The sequence below is a fragment of the Pseudophryne corroboree genome, unplaced genomic scaffold (genome assembly GCF_028390025.1).
Source record: "Pseudophryne corroboree isolate aPseCor3 unplaced genomic scaffold, aPseCor3.hap2 scaffold_596, whole genome shotgun sequence".
Taxonomy (NCBI): Eukaryota; Metazoa; Chordata; class Amphibia; order Anura; family Myobatrachidae; genus Pseudophryne; species Pseudophryne corroboree.
In genome coordinates this window covers 83,445-110,948 of record NW_026970194.1, presented here as the reverse complement: position 1 = coordinate 110,948, position 27,504 = coordinate 83,445, and the positions used below count along the sequence as shown (strand labels likewise).

The 27,504-nt window shown below is 49.1% G+C and overlaps 18 non-coding genes and 1 pseudogene across 18 annotated transcripts; all 19 read left to right on the top strand.

The window, feature by feature from the left end:
• Nucleotides 1-16,299: 16,299 nt before the first annotated feature.
• On the top strand, nt 16,300-16,463 carry LOC135035299 (U1 spliceosomal RNA). The gene has a single exon (XR_010230361.1). It is a non-coding gene; the product is annotated as a U1 spliceosomal RNA (small nuclear RNA).
• Nucleotides 16,464-16,615: 152 nt separating this feature from the next.
• On the top strand, nt 16,616-16,757 carry LOC135035326 (U1 spliceosomal RNA; annotated as a pseudogene).
• Nucleotides 16,758-17,449: 692 nt separating this feature from the next.
• On the top strand, nt 17,450-17,613 carry LOC135035294 (U1 spliceosomal RNA). The gene has a single exon (XR_010230356.1). It is a non-coding gene; the product is annotated as a U1 spliceosomal RNA (small nuclear RNA).
• A 152-nt stretch (nt 17,614-17,765) lies between these two features.
• On the top strand, nt 17,766-17,928 carry LOC135035254 (U1 spliceosomal RNA). The gene has a single exon (XR_010230321.1). It is a non-coding gene; the product is annotated as a U1 spliceosomal RNA (small nuclear RNA).
• A 674-nt stretch (nt 17,929-18,602) lies between these two features.
• On the top strand, nt 18,603-18,766 carry LOC135035287 (U1 spliceosomal RNA). The gene has a single exon (XR_010230349.1). It is a non-coding gene; the product is annotated as a U1 spliceosomal RNA (small nuclear RNA).
• Nucleotides 18,767-19,738: 972 nt separating this feature from the next.
• Nucleotides 19,739-19,904, top strand: LOC135035210 (U1 spliceosomal RNA). Its single transcript, XR_010230282.1, has one exon. It is a non-coding gene; the product is annotated as a U1 spliceosomal RNA (small nuclear RNA).
• A 152-nt stretch (nt 19,905-20,056) lies between these two features.
• LOC135035213 (U1 spliceosomal RNA) lies at nt 20,057-20,219 on the top strand. The gene has a single exon (XR_010230285.1). It is a non-coding gene; the product is annotated as a U1 spliceosomal RNA (small nuclear RNA).
• A 671-nt stretch (nt 20,220-20,890) lies between these two features.
• LOC135035286 (U1 spliceosomal RNA) lies at nt 20,891-21,054 on the top strand. The gene has a single exon (XR_010230348.1). It is a non-coding gene; the product is annotated as a U1 spliceosomal RNA (small nuclear RNA).
• Nucleotides 21,055-21,206: 152 nt separating this feature from the next.
• On the top strand, nt 21,207-21,369 carry LOC135035221 (U1 spliceosomal RNA). The gene has a single exon (XR_010230292.1). It is a non-coding gene; the product is annotated as a U1 spliceosomal RNA (small nuclear RNA).
• Nucleotides 21,370-22,043: 674 nt separating this feature from the next.
• On the top strand, nt 22,044-22,207 carry LOC135035288 (U1 spliceosomal RNA). The gene has a single exon (XR_010230350.1). It is a non-coding gene; the product is annotated as a U1 spliceosomal RNA (small nuclear RNA).
• Nucleotides 22,208-22,359: 152 nt separating this feature from the next.
• LOC135035212 (U1 spliceosomal RNA) lies at nt 22,360-22,522 on the top strand. Its single transcript, XR_010230284.1, has one exon. It is a non-coding gene; the product is annotated as a U1 spliceosomal RNA (small nuclear RNA).
• Nucleotides 22,523-23,196: 674 nt separating this feature from the next.
• Nucleotides 23,197-23,360, top strand: LOC135035315 (U1 spliceosomal RNA). The gene has a single exon (XR_010230376.1). It is a non-coding gene; the product is annotated as a U1 spliceosomal RNA (small nuclear RNA).
• Nucleotides 23,361-23,512: 152 nt separating this feature from the next.
• Nucleotides 23,513-23,675, top strand: LOC135035235 (U1 spliceosomal RNA). The gene has a single exon (XR_010230305.1). It is a non-coding gene; the product is annotated as a U1 spliceosomal RNA (small nuclear RNA).
• A 674-nt stretch (nt 23,676-24,349) lies between these two features.
• Nucleotides 24,350-24,513, top strand: LOC135035314 (U1 spliceosomal RNA). The gene has a single exon (XR_010230375.1). It is a non-coding gene; the product is annotated as a U1 spliceosomal RNA (small nuclear RNA).
• Nucleotides 24,514-24,665: 152 nt separating this feature from the next.
• On the top strand, nt 24,666-24,828 carry LOC135035231 (U1 spliceosomal RNA). The gene has a single exon (XR_010230302.1). It is a non-coding gene; the product is annotated as a U1 spliceosomal RNA (small nuclear RNA).
• A 674-nt stretch (nt 24,829-25,502) lies between these two features.
• On the top strand, nt 25,503-25,666 carry LOC135035313 (U1 spliceosomal RNA). Its single transcript, XR_010230374.1, has one exon. It is a non-coding gene; the product is annotated as a U1 spliceosomal RNA (small nuclear RNA).
• A 152-nt stretch (nt 25,667-25,818) lies between these two features.
• On the top strand, nt 25,819-25,981 carry LOC135035234 (U1 spliceosomal RNA). Its single transcript, XR_010230304.1, has one exon. It is a non-coding gene; the product is annotated as a U1 spliceosomal RNA (small nuclear RNA).
• Nucleotides 25,982-26,655: 674 nt separating this feature from the next.
• On the top strand, nt 26,656-26,819 carry LOC135035320 (U1 spliceosomal RNA). Its single transcript, XR_010230381.1, has one exon. It is a non-coding gene; the product is annotated as a U1 spliceosomal RNA (small nuclear RNA).
• Nucleotides 26,820-26,971: 152 nt separating this feature from the next.
• On the top strand, nt 26,972-27,134 carry LOC135035225 (U1 spliceosomal RNA). The gene has a single exon (XR_010230296.1). It is a non-coding gene; the product is annotated as a U1 spliceosomal RNA (small nuclear RNA).
• Nucleotides 27,135-27,504: the final 370 nt, after the last annotated feature.

Genomic DNA, 27,504 nt, shown 5'->3' with positions numbered 1-27,504 from the left:
GTTTCTTCATTGGTTGATGGAAGAAACATCATACAAAAACTCTCCACATTATTGACTTTTTAAAATGTTTCTAGGAATCGTTCTAGATGAATGCTTATTAGCCTTTGTCAGTATGTACTTTTGCAAAGTGTCGCGGTGGCGCAATCAGTTAGTGTGTAAGGCTATTAACCAAAAGGTTGGTGGTTCAATCCCACCCAGGGACTTAATTGACCTTGTTATCAGATTTTGGTGATCTTTAAGTAGACAAGTCAAAATTTCGAAAACCCCTGTTATGGTGTAGGGTACCTGGCCTTCTCTGATGTAATCAGAGTTAGATTTGATTCAGTGATTTTATAAAAACAGCTAGGAAGCACAATTTAGCAGTGGGTTGCAGAGAAAAAGAAATATGCTGGCAAAAAAATCCAATTGACTGATTAAACAGCTCTTCATTTTCTGGCTTTATTTTTATGCTAACAAATTTGTTCTCTGAAAAGTGTCCACAAAGCCAAGTATCTGATTAACATCTTTGTAGGGATGGTTTTTCACCTATTACTAAATTAAACTTGCTTCATTGGAAAGGCAGCAAGATGCATCCTCATTTCAATATCTACTGAAATAATACAGGTTGACACCAGGAAACATTAACGCCACTGCATCCTTGCTGCTTTCTCATGTGGAAGTCTGTTTAATGTGAAAACAAGGTGATATCTAATTAGCACACAGGTAAGGAATTAAGAAAATCTTTATTTAAGGGTGAAGATGTTTCTCACAAAATCGTTGCCCCAATGCATCATTGAAATTCAAGCTGGAAAGATGATTTTAATATATCACTTGTACATTTTGTATTGCTCTTCTGGTGACAATGTAGTTTGCTTTTGTCAATTACCATTTTAATAATCGGGTAAAGAAAATTAATTGGATTTTTGAAAGAAAACAATACTGTCAATATACTATTAAAACAAATTAAAATGGTAAAAGTTATTGTACTTTAAGTAAAAATAAAAGAGCAAAAATATCAATCCCAGTTTTGGATTACTTTAATTAACAAAAAAAAAATGCATATAGCAGAGGATAGTTTCAATCTGCCTACCTCTGGGTTATGGACCCAGCATGCTTCCATTACAGTACTCTGCTGCACATGTAAGTGCAAGAGATCCTGAAGCACTCACTCATCATGGGAAAGTACCAATGTGTTTCTTCATTGGTTGATGGAAGAAACATCATACAAAAACTCTCCACATTATTGACTTTTTAAAATGTTTCTAGGAATCGTTCTAGATGAATGCTTATTAGCCTTTGTCAGTATGTACTTTTGCAAAGTGTCGCGGTGGTGCAATCAGTTAGTGTGTAAGGCTATTAACCAAAAGGTTGGTGGTTCAATCCCACCCAGGGACTTAATTGACCTTGTTATCAGATTTTGGTGATCTTTAAGTAGACAAGTCAAAATTTCAAACCCCCTGTTATGGTGTAGGGTACCTGGCCTTCTCTGATGTAATCAGAGTTAGATTTGATTCAGTGATTTTATAAAAACAGCTAGGAAGCACAATTTAGCAGTGGGTTGCAGAGAAAAAGAAAAATGCTGGCAGAAAAATCCAATTGAGTGATTAAACAGCTCTTCATTTTCTGGCTTTATTTTTATGCTAACTAATTTGTTCTCTGAAAAGTGTCCACAAAGCCAAGTATCTGATTAACATATTTGTAGGGATGGTTTTTCACCTATTACTAAATTAAACTTGCTTCATTGGAAAGGCAGCAAGATGCATCCTCATTTCAATATCTACTGAAATAATACAGGTTGACACCAGGAAACATTAACGCCACTGCATCCTTGCTGCTTTCTCATGTGGAAGTCTGTTTAATGTGAAAACAAGGTGATATCTAATTAGCACACATGTAAGGAATTAAGAAAATCTTTATTTAAGGGTGAAGATGTTTCTCACAAAATCGTTGCCCCAATGCATCATTGAAATTCAAGCTGGAAAGATGATTTTAATATATCACTTGTACATTTTGTATTGCCCTTCTGGTGACAATGTAGTTTGTTTTTGTCAATTACCATTTTAATAATAGGGTAAAGAAAATTAAGTGGATTTTTGAAAGAAAACAATACTGTCAATATACTATTAAAACAAATTAAAATGGTAAAAGTTATTGTACTTTAAGTAAAAATAAAAGCTAAAATATCAATCCCAGTTTTGGATTACTTTAATGAACAACAAAAAAATGCATATAGCAAAGGATAGTTTCAATCTGCCTACCTCTGGGTTATGGACCCAGCATGCTTCCATTGCAGTACTCTGCTGCACATGTAAGTGCAAGAGATCCTGAAGCACTCACTCATCATGCGAAAGTACCAATGTGTTTCTTCATTGGTTGCTGGAAGAAACATCTTACAAACACTCTCCAGATTATTGACTTTTTAAAGTTTTTCTAGGAAACGTTCTAGATGAATGCTTATTAGTCTTTGTCAGTATATACTTTTTGCAAAGTGTCTCTGTGGCGCAATCGGTTAGTGTGTTCAGCTATTAATCAAAAGGTTGGTGGTTCAATCCCACCCAGGGACGTAATTGACCTTGTGATCAGATTTTGGTGATATTTAAGTAGACAAGTCAAAATTGCAAACCCCCTCTTATGGTGTAGGGTACCTGGCCTTCTCTGATGTAATCAGAGTTAGATTTGATTCAGTGATTTTATAAAAAAACAGCTAGGAAGCACAATTTAGCAGTGGGTTGCAGAGAAAAAGAAAAATGCTGGCAGAAAAATCCAATTGAGTGATTAAACAGCTCTTCATTTTCTGGCTTTATTTTTATGCTAACTAATTTGTTCTCTGAAAAGTGTCCACAAAGCCAAGTATCTGATTAACATCTTTGTAGGGATGGTTTTTCACCTATTACTAAATTAAACTTGCTTCATTGGAAAGGCAGCAAGATGCATCCTCATTTCAATGTCTACGGAAATAATACAGGTTGACACCAGGAAACATTAACGCCACTGCATCTTTGCTGTTTTCTCATGTGGAAGTCTGTTTAATGTGAAAACAAGGTGATATCTAATTAGCACACAGGTAAGGAATTAAGAAAATCTTTATTTAAGGGTGAAGATGTTTCTCACAAAATCGTTGCGCCAATGCATCATTGAAATTCAAGCTGGAAAGATGATTTTAATATATCACTAGTACATTTTGTATTGCTCTTCTGGTGACAATGTAGTTTGTTTTTGTCAATTACCATTTTAATAATCGGGTAAAGAAAATTAAGTGGATTTTTGAAAGAAAACAATACTGTCAATTATAAGGGCACGGTCGTGCCCTTATATTAAGGCTGAATCGAACAAACGGAATTCTCCCATAGGGAACTTCTGAGATGGGGGCATGGTGTTTGAGGGGCTACACCTCAAAACTGATAGGACGTACTGAGCTGAAATTTGGCATGGACGCGTAGAATCGTCACCCGCTGCTGCAGGCCAAATTTCAGGGCAAAATAATAAAAAATGAGGAATTGGGAGTAAGCTAAAGTTCCAACTGTCAGTTTTTTTCTGCCACTCCCTCTGTGGCTTTTTGACAACGTTTTCCTATAGAGTGAATGAAGATTTTTTTGGGAAGGCATAACTCAGGATAGAGGACGAATTAAGACTTGGGGTTTGTTTTACTAGATAGAGTATGCCCCAGTGTAGTGCCTTTTGGGGTTGTGGTTTTTCAGAAAGTTATAGGGTTTTTTTAATTAAGAGAAATATGCCCCATTATAGAGATAGGGCATTTCAATTTGTTGCGCCTGCGCAGTGACCGCCAGCAGGGGGTGTACAGAGAGTAGCTCTGGCAGTTGGGCACGAGGAGACAGAGCGGGAAGGAGTCACGTGGAGCTGCAGGAGGACAGCCAGCGGTTCCCGGCGTGTGAGTTCATTGAGGTCCATGAAGCGGGAGGAGATCGCCGGAGCTGCGTAGCACTGGGTGAGTTCTGTCAGGCAGCCCACCGCTGTGTACCCAGCTTCCACTTCTCCCCCGCGTGTCCGGCCACCCTCCCTTCCCGCCCGCCCGGCCACCCTCCCCTCCCGCCCGCCCGCCCGCCCGCTCGCCCGCCCGCTTGCCCGCTGTGTGCCCGGCCGCCCGCCGGACCTTCCCTGGTGGCTGCCTGCGTCTCCTCCCCGCGTCTGTGGTGCGGCTGGCAGTAGGAGGCGTCTCGGGCAGCTGTGTCCGGCCACTCCTCCCTCCTCCTCCTCCCGCTGTGTCCGGCCCTCCCTACCTGCAGTATGCGGTATTTATCAAGGTCTCTATGGTCACCAGTCACCCCCCCTTCCCCCTCTCGCCCTCCCTGCTGTGTGTCCGTCTCCCCCCCCCCCTGCTGTGTGTCCGTCGCCCCCCCCCTTGCCCTCCCTGCTGTGTGTCCCCCCCCTCCTCCCTGCAGTGTGTTCCCCCCGTGCCCTCCCTGCTGTGTGTCCGGCCACCCTCCCCTCCTCCCGCTGTGTCCGGCCACCCCCCCCTCCCGCTGTGTCCGGCCACCCCCCCCCCCTCTCGCTGTGTCCGTCCACCACCCCCCCCCTCCCGCTGTGTCCGGCCACCCCCCCCTCCCGCTGTGACCGGCCACCCCCCCCCCACTCCCGCTGTGTCTGGCCACCCCCCCCCTCCCGCTGTGTCCGGCCACCCTCCCCTCCTCCCGCTGTGTCCGGCCACCCTCCCCTCCTCCCGCTGTGTCCGGCCACCCCCCCCCTCCCGCTGTGTCCGGCCACCCCCCCTCCCGCTGTGTCCGTCCACCCCCCCCCCTCCCGCTGTGTCCGGCCACCCTCCCCCTCCCGCTGTGTCCGGCCACCCCCCCCCTCCTCCCGCTGTGTCCGGCCACCCCCCCTCCTCCCGCTGTGTCAGGCCACCCCCCCTCCTCCCGCTGTGTCTGTCCACCCCCCCTCCTCCTCTCTGCTGTGTGTCCGTTCTCCCCCCGCCCTCCCTGCTGTGTGTCCGTCCCCCCCCGCCCTCCCTGCAGCGCCTGACACACGCACACGCAGCGCCTGACACACACGCACACACGCAGCACCTGACACACACACACACAGACGCAGCACCTGACACTCACACGGACCTGACACACACGCACACACTCACACGCAGCGCCTGACACACACAGACACGCAGCGCCTGACACACACAGACACGCAGCGCCTGACACACACACACTCACGCACCTGACACACACACTCACGCACCTGACACACACACACACACTCACGCACCTGACACACACACACTCACGCACCTGACACACGCACACTCATGCACCTGACACACGCACACGGCACGCAGCACCTGACACACACACACAGCACCTGACACACACACACGCAGCACCTGACACACAGACATGCAGCGCCTGACACACACACACAGACACGCAGCACCTGACACACACACGCAGACACGCAGCACCTGACACACACACACACGCAGCACCTGACACACACACGCAGACATGCAGCACCTGACACACACACGCAGACACGCAGCACCTGACACACACACGCAGACACGCAGCACCTGACACAGACACGCAGCACCTGACACACACACACATACGCAGCACCTGACACACACACACACACAGCACCTGACACACACACACGCAGCACCTGACACAGACATGCAGCGCCTGACACACACACGCAGACATGCAGCACCTGACACACACATGCAGCACCTGACAGACACACACACACACACACACACATGCAGCACCTGACACACCCACACACACAGACATGCAGCACCTGACACACCCACACACACACGCAGCACCTGACACACATACATACATGTGGCATTTAACGCACACACGCACAGCACCTGACACACAATCATATACACTCAGAGCACCTAACACACACATACACTCGCAGCACCTCACACACACTCGTATACACACGCAGCACCTGCCACTCACACATATATACACATGTAGCACCTGCCACTCCCACATACATGAACAGCACCTAACACACACATATATACATGCAGCACCTGACACACACATACACGTGCAGCACCTGACAGTCACACACATACAGATGCGACACAAACACATACACGCTCAACACCTGACACCCACGTGGCAGCTGACGCATACAAATGCAGCACCTGAGATACACACATATACACGTGCAGCACCTGAGACACACACATACACGTACAGCACCTGACACACACACACATGTATGTACACGCGCGGCTCCAGGCACACACATACGTACGTACACACGCGGAATTTAACACACACACACACATACACGTGCGGCACCTGACACACATGTACGAACACGCGTGGCTCCTGACACACACACACGCGTGGCTCCTGACACACACACACACACACATGTACGAACACGCGCGGCTCCTGACACACACACGTATATACGTATACGCACGGCACCTGACACCTACACGTATGTACGTATACGCACGGCTCCTGACACCCACACGCATGTACACGCGCGGCTCCTGGCACACACACACACACACACGTACGTACACGCGCGGCACCTGACACACGCCTGTACGTACACACATGCACAGCACCTGACATACACACATGTAGGTACGCGCCACCTGACACACACACACACACACACACACACGTACACGTACGACACTTGACACACACGTACGTACACGCACGGCACTGACACGTATGTACGCGCACGGCACCTGACACTCACGTACATACTAGTGATGAGTGGGCTCGGTTCGTCGGAATCCGAACCCCCCGAACTTCACCCATTTTACACGGGTCCGAGGCAGGTTCGAACCTTCCCGCCTTGCTCGGCTAGCCTGAGCGCGCACGAATGTCATCATCCCGCTGTCGGATTCTCGCGAGATTCGGATGTCTGCATTCGTGGAAAGGGATCCCATGTGTAAACATGGGACCCCTTTCAGTCCGTCTGGTCCGGGTGTTCGGTTTGTTGTTTTGCCAAGTACGTGGATTTAATCTGGAACCTGGATCAGGTGAGTATAATTATCTTTTATTTTCAGGTACCCGTGGATTCTACTTGGAGAAGAGGACCGACTGCTTCATGTCAACATAGGTAAGTATGTGTGTGTCGGCAGGTGGGAAATAAAGTTATACTTTCACGGTGTCTGTGTCCTGTTTTTATTTGGGTATTTTTTCCCCAGTAGAACTACAGGTACCAGCGGGCCCGTTTTTCTCCTGCATGCTGGTACTTGTGGTTCTCCAAGTACCAGCTTGCGGGGGAGGCTTGCTGGGACTTGTAGTACTACTAGAAAAAACAATATTCTTTAAATTTTCTCAAGGCTATCAGCCTCCCATCCGCAGCCCTTGGATGGGGGGGACAGCCTCGGGCTTCACCCCTGGCCCTTAGGTGGCTGGGGGGGGGACCCCTTGATTGAAGGGGTCCCCACTCCCCCAGGGTACCCCGGCCAGGGGTGACTAGTTGGATATTTAATGCCACGGCCGCAGGGCACTGTATAAAAGTGACCCCCGGCTGTGGCATTATCTGTCCAGCTAGTGGAGCCCGATGCTGGTGTAAAAAATACGGGGGACCCCTACTCTTTTTGTCCCCCGTATTTTTTGCACCAGCACCAGGCGCAGAGCCCGGTGCTGGTTTTAAAAATACGGGGGATCCCCTGTCCGTTTTTCCCCCGGATTTTTAGAACCAGGACCGGCTCGAAGAGCCCGAGGCTGGTTATGCTTTGGAGGGGGGACCCACGCAATTTTTTTTTCGGGTTTTTCACATTCCATTTAAAAAATAAATAATATTTTAAAAAATATATAAATAATACTTGTGCCTCCAAAAAAGACAAACCAAGTACCTAATCCCTTCTAATATAAATAGATATGCTATTACCAAAAAAAAAACTGCAAAAAAAAAAACATGTTTTTAAATTTTTTTTATTAGATTCCGCCAGCAAAGTGTGGCGGATTGAAAATGATGAATTTACTGTTTAAAAGCACTGTTGTCGAATTTACAAACTTCAATTGAATATACTTTTGTCGAATTGCCGCATTTGTACCATTGCAGAAAAGTCGAATTTGTCAAATGTCGAATTTTAAAGTCGAATTTTGAAAGCCTGTAAGAATAGGCTCCGTCCCCTTCTACCCCTGTACCTTGCTCTCTCCTGTCTGTGCTCTCTCCCGTCTGTAGGACTAGGCCCCGCCCCCTTCTTACCCTCCTGTGACTGCTCTCTCCTGACAAGTGGACCAGGCCTGCCCCCTACACGCTGCTGGTGTCTTCATTGTTACTTGGTCTGGAGCTCCGTTGGGGAGAGAACTCACGTGAGCTCATTAAGAATGAGGAACTGGGATGTTTTAATTTTATTGTGAGTAGTGTAGTGTGGTGATGCAGTATGTTGTATGGGGGGTATAGTGTAATTATGAAGTGCAGCATATGGGAGGGCTGTAGCATAGTGATGTAGTGTGGCATATGGGGGGTGGTAGCGCATAGGCGTGCGTACAGGGGGTGCCTGGTGCGCACAGGCACTCCCTAATGTCCAGCACCGCTGCACGCCACGCTTGCTGTAGCACAGTGATCGCTGACTGTGTGATCGGTGGAGCCTAGCCTGCAGCTCATTTCCGTACCTCCCACCACCGCTGCACCCGACCCCCCCTCTGCCTGCTGCTAATACTATGCTGAGTGCATTCGTCGGCGGCCTCACTGGGGGGACTGGCGTCACCTTGCAATGTGACGTGGTGATGTCCGCCCATGCTCTCCTCCCGCCCACCTGTGCTTTCCTCCTGCTGCGGTCTCTCAGTCCTAGTGTGCCGCGGCCGCCACACCACTGGCAGTGTTCCTCTAGGAGGGACTGGGAGCTGCTGGCAGACACATTCTGCTGAGACTTACTTGTCAGTGCGGGTTCCGGACGGCAGGCGGCGGGTGGGAGGGCAGACGGGGAGCAGGTGTCACAAGGAGTGTGTGGGTAACTAATTCACAATACTTCCGCTCAACGTGGCACTGCTGGTCCTTCATCTCCCATGTCTCTTCACCAGGTGGCGGGCGGCCCGGAAATTAAGTGATGTGTTGTGCAGCAGTCAGTGTGAAGTGACTGTGAGTAACACTGGTGGTGCTGATGATGCTGCTGCAGAATCTGGAAGCAATTAATTCATAAATATAATGTACTCTATCAGTGTTTCTCTGACGTCCTAGTGGATGCTGGGAACTCCGTAAGGACCATGGGGATTAGCGGCTCCGCAGGATACTGGGCACAAAAGTAAAGCTTTAGGACTACCTGGTGTGCACTGGCTCCTCCCCCTATGACAATCCTCCAAGCCTCAGTTAGATTTTTGTGCCCGGCCGAGAAGGGTGCACACTAGGGGCTCTCCTGAGCTTCTTAGTGAAAGTTTAGTTTTAGGTTTTTTATTTTCAGTGAGACCTGCTGGCAACAGGCTCACTGCATCGAGGGACTAAGGGGAGAAGAAGCGAACTCACCTGCGTGCAGAGTGGATTGGGCTTCTTAGGCTACTGGACACCATTAGCTCCAGAGGGACCGAACACAGGCCCAGCCTCGGAGCTCGGTCCCAGAGCCGCGCCGCCGGCCCCCTTACAGAGCCAGAAGCAAGAAGAGGTCCGGAAAATCGGCGGCAGAAGACATCCTGTCTTCACCAAGGTAGCGCACAGCACTGCAGCTGTGCGCCATTGCTCCTCAGCACACTTCACACTTCGGTCACTGAGGGTGCAGGGCGCTAGGGGGGGGCACCCTGAGCAGCAATAGAAACACCTTGGCTGGCGAAAATACATCACATATAGCCCCCAGGGCTATATGGATGAATTTTAACCCCTGGCAGATTCCACAGAAAAACGGGAGAAAAGGCCGCCGAGAAGGGGGCGGAGCCTATCTCCTCAGCACACTGGCGCCATTTTCTCTCACAGCTCCGTTGGAGGGAAACTTCCTGGCTCTCCCCTGCAGTTACTACACTACAGAAAGGGGTTAAAAAAGAGAGGGGGGCACTAATTAGGCGTAGTATAACAATACAGCAGCTATAAGGGGAAAAACACTTATATAAGGTTATCCCTGTATATATATATATATATATAGCGCTCTGGTGTGTGCTGGCATACTCTCCCTCTGTCTCCCCATAGGGCTAGTGGGGTCCTGTCCTCTATCAGAGCATTCCCTGTGTGTGTGTGTGTGTGTGTCGGTACGATTGTGTCGACATGTATGAGGAGGAAAATGGTGTGGAGGCGGAGCAATTGCCTGTAATGGAGTTGTCACCCCCTAGGGAGTCGACACCTGAGTGGCTGAGCTTATGGAAGGAATTACGTGACAGTGTCAGCTCTTTACAAAAGATTGATGACATGAGACAGCCGGCTACTCAGCCTGTGCCTGTCCAGGTGTCTCAAAAGCCATCAGGGGCTCTAAAACGCCCGTTACCGCAGATGGCAGATACAGACGCCGACACGGATACTGATTCCAGTGTCGACGATTAAGAGACGAATGTGACTTCCAGTAGGGCCACACGTTACATGATTGAGGCTATGGAAAATGTTTTTACACATTTCTGATAATACCAGTACCACTAAAAAGGGTATTATGTTGGGTGAGAAAAAACTGCCTGTAGTTTTTCCTGCATCTGAGGAATTAAATGAAGTGTGTGATGATGCGTGGGTTTCCCCCGATAAAAACTGTTAATTCCTAAAAAGTTATTAGCATCATACCCCTTCCCGCCAGAGGATAGGGCACATTGGGAAACACCCCCTAGGGTGAATAAAGCGCTCACACGCTTGTCTAAACAGGTGGCACTACCGTCCCCGGATACGGCCGCCCTTAAGGAACCTGCTGACAGAAAGCAGTAAAATATCCTAAAATGTATATACACTCACACGGGTGTGATACTGCGACCAGCAATCGCCTCAGCCTGGATGTGCAGTGCTGGGGTGGCTTGGTCGGATTCCCTGACTGACAATATTGATACCCTAGATAGGGACAGTATATTACTGACTATAGAGCATTTAAAAGATGCTTTCTATATATGCGTGATGCACAGAGGGATATTTGCCGACTGGCATCAAGAGTAAGTGCGCTGTCCATTTCTGCCAGAAGAGGGTTATGGACAAGACAGTGGTCAGGTGATGCTGATTCCAAAAGGCATATGGAAGTATCGCCTTATAAAAGGGAGGAGTTATTTGGGGTAGGTCTAACAGACCTGGTGGCCACGGCAACGGCTGGGAAATCCACATTTTTACCCCAGGTAGCCTCTCAACATAAGAAGACGCCGTATTATCAGGCGCAGTCCTTTGGGCCCCATAAGGGCAAGCGGGCAAAAGGCTCCTCATTTCTGCCCCGTGGCAGAGGGAGAGGAAAAAGGCTGCAGCAAACAGCCAGTTCCCAGGAACAGAAACGGTGGGGGCCCGTCTCATAAATTTCAGCGTGCAGTGGGCTCACTCACAGGTGGACCCCTGGATCCTTCAGGTGGTATCTCAGGGGTACAAATTGGAATTCGAGACGTCTCCCCTTCGCCGTTTTCCTAAAGTCTGCTTTACCGACGTCTCCCTCCGACAGGGAGGCGGTATGGGAAGCCATTCACAAGCTGTATTCCCAGCAGGTGATAATCAAGGTACCCCTCCTACAACAGGGAAAGGGGTATTATTCCACGCTGTTTGTGGTACCGAAGCCGGACGGCTCGGTGAGACCTAATTTAAATCTGAAATCCTTGAACACTTACATACAAAGGTTCAAATTCAAGATGGAGTCACTCAGAGCGGTGATGGCAAACCGGGAAGAAGGGGATTATATGGTGTCTCTGGACATCAAGGATGCTTATCTCCATGTCCCAAATTACCCTTCTCACCAAGGGTACCTCAGGTTTGTGGTACAGAACTGTCACTATCAGTTTCAGACGCTGCCGTTTGGTTTGTCCACGGCACCCCGGGTCTTTACCAAAGTAATGGCCGAAATGATGATACTCCTTCGAAGGAAGGGAGTTTTAATTATCCCTTACTTGGACGATCTCCGGATAAGGGCAAGATCCAGGGAACAGTTGGTAGTCGGGGTAGCACTATCTCAAGTAGTGTTGCGGCAGCACGGTTGGATTCTTAATATTCCAAAATCGCAGCTGATTCCGACGACACGTCTTCTATTCCTAAGGATGATCCTGGACACAGTCCAGAAAATAAGAATTTACTTACCGATAATTCTATTTCTCATAGTCCGTAGTGGATGCTGGGGACTCCGAAAGGACCATGGGGAATAGCGGCTCCGCAGGAGACTGGGCACAAAGTAAAAGCTTTAGGACTAGCTGGTGTGCACTGGCTCCTCCCCCTATGACCCTCCTCCAAGCCTCAGTTAGGATACTGTGCCCGGACGAGCGTACACAATAAGGAAGGATTTTGAATCCCGGGTAAGACTCATACCAGCCACACCAATCACACCGTACAACTTGTGATCTGAACCCAGTTAACAGCATGATAACAGAAGGAGCCTCTGAAAAGATGGCTCACAACAACAATAACCCGATTTTTGTAACAATAACTATGTACAAGTAATGCAGACAATCCGCACTTGGGATGGGCGCCCAGCATCCACTATGGACTATGAGAAATAGAATTATCGGTAAGTAAATTCTTATTTTCTCTAACGTCCTAGTGGATGCTGGGGACTCCGAAAGGACCATGGGGATTATACCAAAGCTCCCAACCGGGTGGGAGAGTGCGGATGACTCTGCAGCACCGAATGAGAGAACTCCAGGTCCTCCTCAGCCAGGGTATCAAATTTGTAGAATTTAGCAAACATGTTTTCCCCTGACCAAGTAGCTGCTCGGCAAAGTTGTAAAGCCGAGACCCCTCGGGCAGCCGCCCAAGATGAGCCCACTTTCCGTGTGGAATGGGCTTTTACAGATTTTGGCTGTGGCAGGCCTGCCACAGAATGTGCAAGCTGAATTGTACTACAAATCCAACGAGCAATCGTCTGCTTAGAAGCAGGAGCACCCAGCTTGCTGGGTGCATACAGGATAAACAGCGAATCAGATTTTCTGACTCCAGCCGTCCTGGAAACATATATTTTCAGGGCCCTGACTACGTCCAGCAACTTGGAATCCTCCAAGTCCCTAGTAGCCGCAGGCACCACATATGAAAAATTAGGTAAGGGCTTTTATAGGATAAAGCCGCCAATTCTGAGACACGATGTACAGAGAGCCAACGTAAAAAATAACAATGTTTATTAATAAAACATATAAAAAGATTAATTGTCAAATAACCGGTGAAAAATATATATAAATATATATAAGAACATTCTACCTTTGAGAAAGTCACGTGAACGTGACGAAACGCGTCAGGACCCGCCCCTATCCACACTCAGCTCAGGTGAAATCTTCCAGGTGTTCCTTGGTCCCCGCTGCACCCTCCTTCTACAGCATCCGACATCAGCGGCTTCAGCGCACACGCCGCCACGACCGGGTTGTGAGAGAGACGGTCCATTCCTTTCCGCTGCACAGCGTATATGGGCATTGCAGGACATTGAAGCCGAGGACGCTCGGCTCTTACCAGCCCATTTTGGAAAGGTATTGAATATCAATTTCAACTGAGGGACTTTTTTATTCATTAGGATCCTACCAACACACCTGGTATTTATCAACTATCTAACAAGTGAATCACTGAACTTTTCACCCCAATAAGCTGAGTCATTACAATATACCACTAGTTCACGTCTAGTGACTGTTCTTATATATATTTGTATATATTTTTCACCGGTTATTTGACAATTAATCTTTTTATATGTTTTATTAATAAACATTGTTATTTTTTACGTTGGCTCTCTGTACATCATGTTTCGTTCCTGATATTCAGCGCAGCCGTTTGTTCTTTTTCTATGCTATCACCACAATACTACACATAGTATTCCGGCAAGCGCAGACTATCAGGAACATAAAATTGTGATTATTTAATTCTATGAAACACGTATTGGTTTTCACTTTTTATTTTGATGATTAGGCGCTCGTTTGTTGCAGTTTTTTGTTTTGGTCAATTCTGAGACACGCCTGGCTGAAGCCAGGGCTAACAGCATTACCACTTTCCATGTGAGATATTTTAAGTCCACAGTGGTGAGTGGTTCAAACCAATGTGATTTTAGGAATCCCAAAACTACATTGAGATCCCAAGGTGCCACTGGAGGCACAAAAGGAGGCTGTATATGCAGTACTCCCTTGACAAACGTCTGAACTTCAGGAACAGAAGCCAGTTCTTTTTGGAAGAATATTGACAGGGCCGAAATTTGAACCTTAATGGACCCTAATTTGAGGCCCATAGACAGTCCTGTTTGCAGGAAATGCAGGAAACAACCCAGTTGAAATTCCTCTGTAGGGGCCTTCCTGGCCTCGCACCACGCAACATATTTACGCCAAATACGGTGATAATGTTGTATGGTTACATCCTTCCTGGCTTTGATCAGGGTAGGGATGACTTCATCCGGAATGCCTTTTTCCTTCAGGATCCGGCGTTCAACCGCCATGCCGTCAAACGCAGCCGCGGTAAGTCTTGGAACAGACATGGTCCCTGCTGGAGCAGGTCCTTTCTTAGAGGTAGAGGCCACGGGTCTTCCGTGAGCATCTCTTGAATTTCCGGGTACCAAGTCCTTCTTGGCCAATCCGGAGCCACGAGTATAGTCTTTACTCCTCTCCTTCTTATGATTCTCAGTACTTTTGGTATGAGAGGAAGAGGAGGGAACACATACACTGACTGGTACACCCACGGTGTTACCAGAGAGTCCACAGCTATTGCCTGAGGGTCCCTTGACCTGGCGCAATATCTGTCCAGCTTTTTGTTGAGGCGGGACGCCATCATGTCTACCCTTTGGTTTTTCCCAATGGTTCACAATCATGTGGAAGACTTCTGGGTGAAGTCCCCACTCCCCCGGGTGAAGATCGTGTCTGCTGAGGAAGTCTGCTTCCCAGTTGTCCACTCCCGGAATGAACACTGCTGACAGTGCTATCACATGATTCTCCGCCCAGCGAAGAATCCTTGCCACTTCCATCATTGCCCTCCTGCTTCTTGTGCCGCCCTGTCTGTTTACGTGGGCGACTGCCGTGATGTTGTCCGACTGGATCAACACCGGCTGACCCTGAAGCAGAGGTCTTGCCTGACTTAGGGCATTGTAAATGGCCCTTAGTTCCAGGATATTTATGTGAAGTGACGTTTCCATGCTTGACCACAAGCCCAGGAAATTTCTTCCCTGTGTGACTGCTCCCCAGCCTCTCAGGCTGGCATCCGTGGTCACCAGGACCCAATCCTGAATGCCGAATCTGCGGCCCTCTAGGAGATGAGCACTCTGTAACCACCACAGGAGAGACATCCTTGTCCTTGGAGACAGGGTTATCCGCTGATGCATTTGAAGATGCGATCCGGACCATTTGTCCAGCAGATCCCACTGAAAAGTTCTTGCATGGAATCTGCCGAATGGAATCGCTTCGTAAGAAGCCACCATCTTTCCCAGGACCATTGTGCATTGTACTGACACTTGGCCTGGTCTTAGGAGGTTCCTGACTATGTCGGATAACTCCTTGGCTTTCTCCTCCGGGAGAAACACCTTTTTCTGTACTGTGTCCAGAATCATCCCTAGGAACAGCAGACGTGTCGTCGGAATCAGCTGCGATTTTGGAATATTTAGAATCCATCCGTGCTGTCGTAGTACTACTTGAGATAGTGCTACTCCGACCTCTAACTGTTCTCTGGACCTTGCCTGCTTACTTTGTGCCTTCCAATGCACAATGCAAACTACAGGTAGTGCTGCAGGGCCCACACCCTTTTACTTGCCGTACAGAGCAGCTCTGGAGCTGTTACAGTGCCCAGCTGCTGCAAGAAATCAGCTTGAATGCTTCAGGGGCTGGGGCATAGCCAACATGAGCCCCACACCGAAGGAGGGTGGAGGTGTTTAATGCGAACTAGGGGTCATCCAAGCGCCGCAAAAGGCCGCCATGCCCTGCACGCCCCTTTTCTCTTTTCATATGCAGACGAGGGTTGAAGCCAACTTTGACCCACTGCTTGGATGACATCACCGTATGCAAATCCATCTGCTGCAGGCCTTCCCCCAGGAATGCTTGCACTAGTTGTTGCATTTGGTTTGTTGTTTGACCCACTGCTTGGATGACATCACCGTATGCAAATCCATCTGCTGCAGGCCTTCCCCCAGGAATGCTTGCACTAGTTGTTGCATTTGGTTTGTTGTTTGGGGGTGCTTCATTATTAGGCAGCCTTCTGCCCTCCCATGTTCATCTGAAAATTTGTGTTCTCCCTGCAGTTGTTGTCCCCAGATGAGAGTTCCCTTGTGCTGCCTCAGTTGAATCTCCTTTACTTGACAGAGATGTGCCTGAGCAGCGGCCCTCCCCAGCCCTATCCCAAATCATACTTATTTTGCATAGGAGATACCATGGTCATGAAGATTGTTCTCCCAGGGTGAGGTTCATTCATTGCATTCTGGGTATGCTGACCCCTGTGATTTCCCCAAATGTGGGAAACTCGACTGCATTATTTGTGGTAGTGGGGGACTGTGTTTGTGCTTTCCTCTGGTCAGCTCTGGTAAAAGTCAGATTTATTTGTCTCAGATCTTCCTCTAGCCTTGTTCTTCTTTCGAGAGTTCCCTTGTGCTGCCTCAGTTGGATCTCCTTCACTTGACAGGGGGGTACCCGAGCAGCGACCCTCCCCAGCTCTAGCCCAACTTCTACTTACCTGGCAGGTGAGATACTATGATCATGTAGGTGCTTCTCCCAGGGCAAGGCTCACCCATTGCACTCTGGGTGTGCTGCTCCTGCGATTTCCCCAAATGTGGGAAACTTGACTGCATAATTTGTGTTTCCCCTGGTCGGCTCTCATATAATTCAGATCTCTTTGTCTCAGGTCTCTCTCCAGCCTAGTTTGCTGTCTGTTTCAACTTCTCTTTTCTTGAGCCGCTCCCTTCTATGCCCTTGCGCACTATCCTGACTTCTCCCGTCTGCTTACTTTGTGCCTTCCAATGCACAATGCAAACTACAGGTAGTGCTGCAGGGCCCACACCCTTTTACTTGCCGTTCAGAGCAGCTCTGGAGCTGTTACAGTGCCCAGCTGCTGCAAGAAATCAGCTTGAATGCTTCAGGGGCTGGGGCATAGCCAACATGAGCCCCACACCGAAGGAGGGTGGAGGTGTTTAATGCGAACTAGGGGTCATCCAAGCGCCGCAAAAGGCCGCCATGCCCTGCACGCCCCTTTTCTCTTTTCATATGCAGACGAGGGTTGAAGCCAACTTTGACCCACTGCTTGGATGACATCACCATATGCAAATCCATCTGCTGCAGGCCTTCCCCCAGGAATGCTTGTACTAGTTGTTGCATTTGGTTTGTTGTTTGGGGGTGCTTCAGTATTAGGCAGCCTTCTGCCCTCCCATGTTTATCTGGAAATATGTGTTCTCCCTGCAGTTGTTGTCCCCAGATGAGAGTTCCCTTGTGCTGCCTCAGTTGAATCTCCTTTACTTGACAGAGATGTGCCTGAGCAGCGGCCCTCCCCAGCCCTATCCAAAATCATACTTATTTTGCATAGGCGATACCATGGTCATGAAGATTGTTCTCCCAGGGTGAGGTTCATTCATTGCATTCTGGGTATGCTGACCCCTGTGATTTCCCCAAATGTGGGAAACTCGACTGCATTATTTGTGGTAGTGGGGGACTGTGTTTGTGCTTTCCTCTGGACAGCTCTGATAAAAGTCAGATTTATTTGTCTCAGATCTTCCTCTAGCCTTGTTCTTCTTTCGAGAGTTCCCTTGTGCTGCCTCAGTTGGATCTCTTTCACTTGACAGGGGGGTGCCAGAGCAGCGACCCTCCTCAGCTCTAGCCCAACTCCTACTTACCTGCCAGGTGAGATACTTTGATCATGAAGGTGCTTCTCCCAGGGCAAGGCTCACCCATTGCACTCTGGGTGTGGTGCCCCTGCGATTTCCCCAAATGTGGGAAGCTTGACTGCATAATTTGTGTTTCCCCTGGTCAGCTCTCGTATAATTCAGATCTCTTTGTCTCAGGTCTCTCTCCAGCCTAGTTTGCTGTCTGTTTCCACTTCTTTTTTCATGAGCCCCTCCCTTTTATACCCTTGTGCACTATCCTGACTTCTCCTCCTGTCTGCTTACTTTGTGCCTTCCAATGCACAATGCAAACTACAGGTAGTGCTGCAGGGCCCACACCCTTTTACTTGCCGTACAGAGCAGCTCTGGAGCTGTTACAGTGCCCAGCTGCTGCAAGAAATCAGCTTGAATGCTTCAGGGGCTGGGGCATAGCCAACATGAGCCCCACACCGAAGGAGGGTGGAGGTGTTTAATGTGAACTAGGGGTCATCCAAGCGCCGCAAAAGGCCGCCATGCCCTGCACGCCCCTTTTCTCTTTTCATATGCAGACGAGGGTTGAAGCCAACTTTGACCCACTGCTTGGATGACATCACCGTATGCAAATCCATCTGCTGCAGGCCTTCCCCCAGGAATGCTTGCACTAGTTGTTGCATTTGGTTTGTTGTTTGGGGGTGCTTCAGTATTAAGCAGCCTTCTGCCCTCCCATGTTCATCTGAAAATATGTGTTCTCCCTGCAGTTGTTGTCCCCAGATGAGAGTTCCCTTGTGCTGCCTCAGTTGAATCTCCTTTACTTGACAGAGATGTGCCTGAGCAGCGGCCCTCCCCAGCCCTATCCCAAATCATACTTATTTTGCATAGGAGATACCATGGTCATGAAGATTGTTCTCCCAGGGTGAGGTTCATTCATTGTATTCTGGGTATGCTGACCCCTGTGATTTCCCCAAATGTGGGAAACTCGACTGCATTATTTGTGGTAGTGGGGGACTGTGTTTGTGCTTTCCTCTGGTCAGCTCTGGTAAAAGTCAGATTTATTTGTCTCAGATCTTCCTCTAGCCTTGTTCTTCTTTCGAGAGTTCCCTTGTGCTGCCTCAGTTGGATCTCTTTCACTTGACAGGGGGGTGCCCGAGCAGCGACCCTCCCCAGCTCTAGCCCAACTTCTACTTACCTGCCAGGTGAGATACTATGATCATGAAGGTGCTTCTCCCAGGGCAAGGCTCACCCATTGCACTCTGATTTCCCCAAATGTGGGAAGCTTGACTGCATAATTTGTGTTTCCCCTGGTCGGCTCTCGTATAATTCAGATCTCTTTGTCTCAGGTCTCTCTCCAGCCTAATTTGCTGTCTGTTTCCACTTCTTTTTTCATGAGCCCCTCCCTTTTATACCCTTGTGCACTATCCTGACTTCTCCTCCTGTCTGCTTTCTTTGTGCCTTCCAATGCACAATGCAAACTACAGGTAGTGCTGCAGGGCCCACACCCTTTTACTTGCCGTACAGAGCAGCTCTGGAGCTGTTACAGTGCCCAGCTGCTGCAAGAAATCAGCTTGAATGCTTCAGGGGCTGGGGCATAGCCAACATGAGCCCCACACCGAAGGAGGGTGGAGGTGTTTAATGCGAACTAGGGGTCATCCAAGCGTCGCAAAAGGCCGCCATGCCCTGCACGCCCCTTTTCTCTTTTCATATGTAGACGAGGGTTGAAGCCAACTTTGACCCACTGCTTGGATGACATCACCGTATGCAAATCCATCTGCTGCAGGCCTTCCCCCAGGAATGCTTGCACTAGTTGTTGCATTTGGTTTGTTGTTTGGGGGTGCTTCAGTATTAGGCAGCCTTCTGCCCTCCCATGTTCATCTGAAAATATGTGTTCTCCCTGCAGTTGTTGTCCCCAGATGAGAGTTCCCTTGTGCTGCCTCAGTTGAATCTCCTTTACTTGACAGAGATGTGCATGAGCAGCGGCCCTCCCCAGCCCTATCCCAAATCATACTTATTTTGCATAGGAGATACCATGGTCATGAAGATTACTCTCCCAGGGTGAGGTTCATTCATTGCATTCTGGGTATGCTGACCCCTGTGATTTCCCCAAATGTGGGAAACGCGACTGCTTTATTTGTTGGTAGTGGGGGGACTGTGTTTGTGCTTTCTTCTGGTCAGCTCTGGTAAAAGTCAGATTTCTTTGTCTCAGATCTTCCTCTAGCCTTGTTCTTCTTTCGAGAGTTCCTTTGTGCTGCCTCAGTTGGATCTCCTTCACTTGACAGGGGGGTGCCCGAGCAGCGACCCTCCCCAGCTCTTGCCCAACTCCTACTTACCTGCCAGGTGAGATACTATGATCATGAAGGTGCTTCTCCCAGGGCAAGGCTCACCCATTGCACTCTGGGTGTGCTGCCCCTGCGATTTCCCCAAATGTGGGAAACTTGACTGCATAATTTGTGTTTCCCCTGGTCGGCTCTCGTATAATTCAGATCTCTTTGTCTCAGGTCTCTCTCCAGCCTAGTTTGCTGTCTGTTTCCACTTCTCTTTTCTTGAGCCGCTCCCTTCTATGCCCTTGCGCACTATCCTGACTTCTCCCGTCTGCTTACTTTGTGCCTTCCTACGCACAATGCGAACTACAGGTAGTGCTGCAGGGCCCACACCCTTTTAGTTGCCTTACAGAGCAGCTCTGGAGCTGTTACAGTGCCCAGCTGCTGCAAGAAATCAGCTTGAATGCTTCAGGGGCTGGGGCATAGCCAACATGAGCCCCACACCGAAGGAGGGTGGAGGTGTTTAATGCGAACTAGGGGTCATCCAAGCGCCGCAAAAGGCCGCCATGCCCTGCATAACCCTTTTCTCTTTTCATATGCAGATGAGGGTTCCAGCCAACTTTGGCCCACTGCTTGGATGACATCACCGTATGCAAATCCGTCTTCTGCAGACCTTCACCCAGGAATGCTTTTACTAGTTGTTGCATTTGGTTTGTTGTTTGGGGGTGCTTCAGTATTAGGCAGCCTTCTGTCCTCCCATGTTCATCTGAAAATATGTGTTCTCCCTGCAGTTGTTGTCCCCAGATGAGAGTTCCCTTGTGCTGCCTCAGTTGAATCTCCTTTACTTGACAGAGATGTGCCTGAGCAGCGGCCCTCCCCAGCCCTATCCCAAATCATACTTATTTTGCATAGGAGATACCATGGTCATGAAGATTGTTCTCCCAGGGTGAGGTTCATTCATTGCATTCTGGGTATGCTGACCCCTGTGATTTCCCCAAATTTGGGAAACTCGACTGCATTATTTGTGGTAGTGGGGGACTGTGTTTGTGCTTTCCTCTGGTCAGCTCTGGTAAAAGTCAGATTTCTTTGTCTCAGATCTTCCTCTAGCCTTGTTCTTCTTTCGAGAGTTTCCTTGTGCTGCCTCAGTTGGATCTCCTTCACTTGACAGGGGGGTGCCCGAGCAGCGACCCTCCCCAGCTCTTGCCCAACTCCTACTTACCTGCCAGGTGAGATACTATGATCATGAAGGTGCTTCTCCCAGGGCAAGGCTCACCCATTGCACTCTGGGTGTGCTGCCCCTGCGATTTCCCCAAATGTGGGAAACTTGACTGCATAATTTGTGTTTCCCCTGGTCAGGTCTCGTATAATTCAGATCTCTTTGTCTCAGGTCTCTCTCCAGCCTAGTTTGCTGTCTGTTTCAACTTCTCTTTTCTTGAGCCGCTCCCTTTTATACCCTTGTGCACTATCCTGACTTCTCCTCCTGTCTGCTTACTTTGTGCCTTCCAATGCGCAATGCAAACTACAGGTAGTGCTGCAGGGCCCACACCCTTTTACTTGCCTAACAGAACAGCTCTGGAGCTGTTACAGTGCCAAGCTGCTGCAAGAAATCAGCTTGAATGCTTCAGGGGATGGGGCATGGCCAACATGAGCCCCACACCGAAGGAGGGTGGGGGTGTTTAATGCGAACTAAGGGTCATCCAAGCGCCGCAAAAGGCCGCCATGCCCTGCATACCCCTTTTCTCTTTTCATATGCAGATGAGGGTTCCAGGCAACTTTGGCCCACTGCTTAGATGACATCACCGTATGCAATTCCGTCTTCTGCAGAACTTCCCCCAGGAATGCTTGTACTAGTTGTTGCATTTGGTTTGTTGTTTGGGGGTGCTTCAGTATTAGGCAGCCTTCTGCCCTCCCATGTTCATCTGAAAATATGTGTACTCCCTGCAGTTGTTGTCCCCAGATGAGAGTTTCCTTGTGCTGCCTCAGTTGAATCTCCTTTACTTGACAGAGATGTGCATGAGCAGCGGCCCTCCCCAGCCCTATCCCAAATCATACTTATTTTGCATAGGAGATACCATGGTCATGAAGATTGTTCTCCCAGGGTGAGGTTCATTCATTGCATTTTGGGTATGCTGACCCCTGTGATTTCCCCAAATGTGGGAAACTCGACTGCATTATTTGTGGTAGTGGGGGACTGTGTTTGTGCTTTCCTCTGGTCAGCTCTGGAAAAAGTCAGATTTCTTTGTCTCAGATCTTCCTCTAGCCTTGTTCTTCTTTCGAGAGTTCCCTTGTGCTGCCTCAGTTGGATCTCTTTCACTTTTCAGGGGGGTGCCCGAACAGCGACTTTCCCCAGCTCTAGCCCAACTCCTACTTACCTGCCAGGTGAGATACTATGATCATGAAGGTGCTTCTCCCAGGGCAAGGCTCACCCATTGCACTCTGGGTGTGCTGCCCCTGCGATTTCCCCAAATGTGGGAAACTTGACTGCATAATTTGTGTTTCCCCTGGTCGGCTCTCGTATAATTCAGATCTCTTTGTCTCAGGTCTCTCTCCAGCCTAGTTTGCTGTCTGTTTCCACTTCTCTTTTCTTCAGCCGCTCCCTTCTATACCCTTGTGCACTATCCTGACTTCTCCTCCCATCTGCTTACTTTGTGCCTTCCAATGCACAATGCAAACTACAGGTAGTGCTGCAGGGCCCACACCCTTTTACTTGCCTTACAGAGCAGCTCTGGAGCTGTTACAGTGCCCAGCTGCTGCAAGAAATCAGCTTGAATGCTTCAGGGGATGGGGCATGGCCAACATGAGCCCCACACCAAAGGAGGGTGGAGGTGTTTAATGCGAACTAGGGGTCATCCAAGCACCGCAAAAGGCCGCCATGCCCTGCACGCCCCTTTTCTCTTTTCATATGCAGATGAGGGTTGAAGCCAACTTTGACCCACTGCTTGGATGACATCACCGTATGCAAATCCGTCTTCTGCAGAACTTCCCCCAGGAATGCTTGGACTAGTTGTTGCATTTGGTTTGTTGTTTGGGGGTGCTTCAGTATTAGGCAGCCTTCTGCCCTCCCATGTTCATCTGAAAATATGTGTTCTCCCTGCAGTTGTTGTCCCCAGATGAAAGTTCCCTTGTGCTGCCTCAGTTGAATCTCCTTTACTTGACAGAGATGTGCATGAGCAGCGGCCCTCCCCAGCCCTATTCCAAATCATACTTATTTTGCATAGGAGATACCATGGTCATGAAGATTTTTCTCCCAGGGTGAGGTTCATTCATTGCATTTTGGGTATGCTGACCCCTGTGATTTCCCCAAATGTGGGAAACTTGACTGCATTATTTGTGGTAGTGGGAGACTGTGTTTGTGCTTTCCTCTGGTCAGCTCTGGTAAAAGTCAGATTTCTTTGTCTCAGATTTTCCTTTAGCCTTGTTCTTCTTTCGAGAGTTCCCTTGTGCTGCCTCAGTTGGATCTCCTTCACTTTACAGGGGGGTACCCGAGCAGCGACCCTCCCCAGCTCTAGCCCAACTCCTACTTACCTGCCAGGTGAGATACTATGATCATGAAGGTGCTTCTCCCAGGGCAAGGCTCACCCATTGTACTCTGGGTGTGCTGCTCCTGCGATTTCCCCAAATGTGGGAAACTTGACTGCATAATTTGTGTTTCCCCTGGTCGGCTCTCGTATAATTCAGATCTCTTTGTCACAGGTCTCTCTCCAGCCTAGTTTGCTGTCTGTTTCCACTTCTCTTTTCTTCAGCCGCTCCCTTCTATACCCTTGTGCACTATCCTGACTTCTCCTCCCGTCTGCTTACTTTGTGCCTTCCAATGCACAATGCAAACTACAGGTAGTGCTGCAGGGCCCACACCCTTTTACTTGCCTTACAGAGCAGCTCTGGAGCTGTTACAGTGCCCAGCTGCTGCAAGAAATCAGCTTGAATGCTTCAGGGGATGGGGCATGGCCAACATGAGCCCCACACCAAAGGAGGGTGGAGGTGTTTAATGCGAACTAGGGGTCATCCAAGCACTGCAAAAGGCCGCCATGCCCTGCACGCCCCTTTTCTCTTTTCATATGCAGATGAGGGTTGAAGCCAACTTTGACCCACTGCTTGGATGACATCACCGTATGCAAATCCGTCTTCTGCAGAACTTCCCCCAGGAATGCTTGCACTAGTTGTTGCATTTGGTTTGTTGTTTGGGGGTGCTTCAGTATTAGGCAGCCTTCTGCCCTCCCATGTTCATCTGAAAATATGTGTTCTCCCTGCAGTTGTTGTCCCAAGATGAGAGTTCCCTTGTGCTGCCTCAGTTGAATCTCCTTTACTTGACAGAGATGTGCATGAGCAGCGGCCCTCCCCAGCCCTATTCCAAATCATACTTATTTTGCATAGGAGATACCATGGTCATGAAGATTTTTCTCCCAGGGTGAGGTTCATTCATTGCATTTTGGGTATGCTGACCCCTGTGATTTCCCCAAATGTGGGAAACTTGACTGCATTATTTGTGGTAGTGGGAGACTGTGTTTGTGCTTTCCTCTGGTCAGCTCTGGTAAAAGTCAGATTTCTTTGTCTCAGATTTTCCTTTAGCCTTGTTCTTCTTTCGAGAGTTCCCTTGTGCTGCCTCAGTTGGATCTCCTTCACTTTACAGGGGGGTACCCGAGCTGCGACCCTCCCCAGCTCTAGCCCAACTCCTACTTACCTGCCAGGTGAGATACTATGATCATGAAGGTGCTTCTCCCAGGGCAAGGCTCACCCATTGTACTCTGGGTGTGCTGCTCCTGCAATTTCCCCTAATGTGGGAAACTTGACTGCATAATTTGTGTTTCCCCTGGTCGGCTCTCGTATAATTCAGATCTCTTTGTCTCAGGTCTCTCTCCAGCCTAGTTTGCTGTCTGTTTCCACTTCTCTTTTCTTCAGCCGCTCCCTTCTATACCCTTGTGCACTATCCTGACTTCTCCTCCCGTCTGCTTACTTTGTGCCTTCCAATGCACAATGCAAACTACAGGTAGTGCTGCAGGGCCCACACCCTTTTACTTGCCTTACAGAGCAGCTCTGGAGCTGTTACAGTGCCCAGCTGCTGCAAGAAATCAGCTTGAATGCTTCAGGGGCTGGGGCATAGCCAACATGAGCCCCACACCGAAGGAGGGTGGAGGTGTTTAATGCAAACTAGGGGTCAGACAAGCGCCGCAAAAGGCCACCATGCCCTGCACGCCCCTTTTCTGTTTTCATATGCAGACGAGGGTTGAAGCCAACTTTGACCCACTGCTTGGATGACATCACCATATGCAAATCCATCTGCGGCAGGCCTTCCCCCAGGAATGCTTGCACTAGTTGTTGCATTTGGTTTGTTGTTTGGGGGTGCTTCAGTATTAGGCAGCCTTCTGCCCTCCCATGTTCATCTGAAAATATGTGTTCTCCCTGCAGTTGTTGTCCCAAGATGAGAGTTCCCTTTTGCTGCCTCAGTTGAATCTCCTTTACTTGACAGAGATGTGCATGAGCAGCGGCCCTCCCCAGCCCTATTCCAAATCATACTTATTTTGCATAGGAGATACCATGGTCATGAAGATTTTTCTCCCAGGGTGAGGTTCATTCATTGCATTTTGGGTATGCTGACCCCTGTGATTTCCCCAAATGTGGGAAACTTGACTGCATTATTTGTGGTAGTGGGAGACTGTGTTTGTGCTTTCCTCTGGTCAGCTCTGGTAAAAGTCAGATTTCTTTGTCTCAGATTTTCCTTTAGCCTTGTTCTTCTTTCGAGAGTTCCCTTGTGCTGCCTCAGTTGGATCTCCTTCACTTTACAGGGGGGTACCCGAGCAGCGACCCTCCCCAGCTCTAGCCCAACTCCTACTTACCTGCCAGGTGAGATACTATGATCATGAAGGTGCTTCTCCCAGGGCAAGGCTCACCCATTGTACTCTGGGTGTGCTGCTCCTGCGATTTCCCCAAATGTGGGAAACTTGACTGCATAATTTGTGTTTCCCCTGGTCGGCTCTCGTATAATTCAGATCTCTTTGTCTCAGGTCTCTCTCCAGCCTAGTTTGCTGTCTGTTTCCACTTCTCTTTTCTTCAGCCGCTCCCTTCTATACCCTTGTGCACTATCCTGACTTCTCCTCCCGTCTGCTTACTTTGTGCCTTCCAATGCACAATGCAAACTACAGGTAGTGCTGCAGGGCCCACACCCTTTTACTTGCCTTACAGAGCAGCTCTGGAGCTGTTACAGTGCCCAGCTGCTGCAAGAAATCAGCTTGAATGCTTCAGGGGATGGGGCATGGCCAACATGAGCCCCACACCAAAGGAGGGTGGAGGTGTTTAATGCGAACTACGGGTCATCCAAGCACCGCAAAAGGCCGCCATGCCCTGCACGCCCCTTTTCTCTTTTCATATGCAGATGAGGGTTGAAGCCAACTTTGACCCACTGCTTGGATGACATCACCGTATGCAAATCCGTCTTCTGCAGAACTTCCCCCAGGAATGCTTGCACTAGTTGTTGCATTTGGTTTGTTGTTTGGGGGTGCTTCAGTATTAGGCAGCCTTCTGCCCTCCCATGTTCATCTGAAAATATGTGTTCTCCCTGCAGTTGTTGACCCAAGATGAGAGTTCCCTTGTGCTGCCTCAGTTGAATCTCCTTTACTTGACAGAGATGTGCATGAGCAGCGGCCCTCCCCAGCCCTATTCCAAATCATGCTTATTTTGCATAGGAGATACCATGGTCATGAAGATTTTTCTCCCAGGGTGAGGTTCATTCATTGCATTTTGGGTATGCTGACCCCTGTGATTTCCCCAAATGTGGGAAACTTGACTGCATTATTTGTGGTAGTGGGAGACTGTGTTTGTGCTTTCCTCTGGTCAGCTCTGGTAAAAGTCAGATTTCTTTGTCTCACATTTTCCTTTAGCCTTGTTCTTCTTTCGAGAGTTCCCTTGTGCTGCCTCAGTTGGATCTCCTTCACTTTACAGGGGGGTACCCGAGCAGCGACCCTCCCCAGCTCTAGCCCAACTCCTACTTACCTGCCAGGTGAGATACTATGATCATGAAGGTGCTTCTCCCTGGGCAAGGCTCACCCATTGTACTCTGGGTGTGCTGCTCCTGCAATTTCCCCAAATGTGGGAAACTTGACTGCATAATTTGTGTTTCCCCTGGTCGGCTCTCGTATAATTCAGATCTCTCTGTCTCAGGTCTCTCTCCAGCCTAGTTTGCTGTCTGTTTCCACTTCTCTTTTCTTCAGCCGCTCCCTTCTATACCCTTGTGCACTATCCTGACTTCTCCTCCCGTCTGCTTACTTTGTGCCTTCCAATGCACAATGCAAACTACAGGTAGTGCTGCAGGGCCCACACCCTTTTACTTGCCTTACAGAGCAGCTCTGGAGCTGTTACAGTGCCCAGCTGCTGCAGAAATCAGCTTGAATGCTTCAGGGGCTGGGGCATAGCCAACATGAGCCCCACACCGAAGGAGGGTGGAGGTGTTTAATGCAAACTAGGGGTCAGACAAGCGCCGCAAAAGGCCACCATGCCCTGCACGCCCCTTTTCTGTTT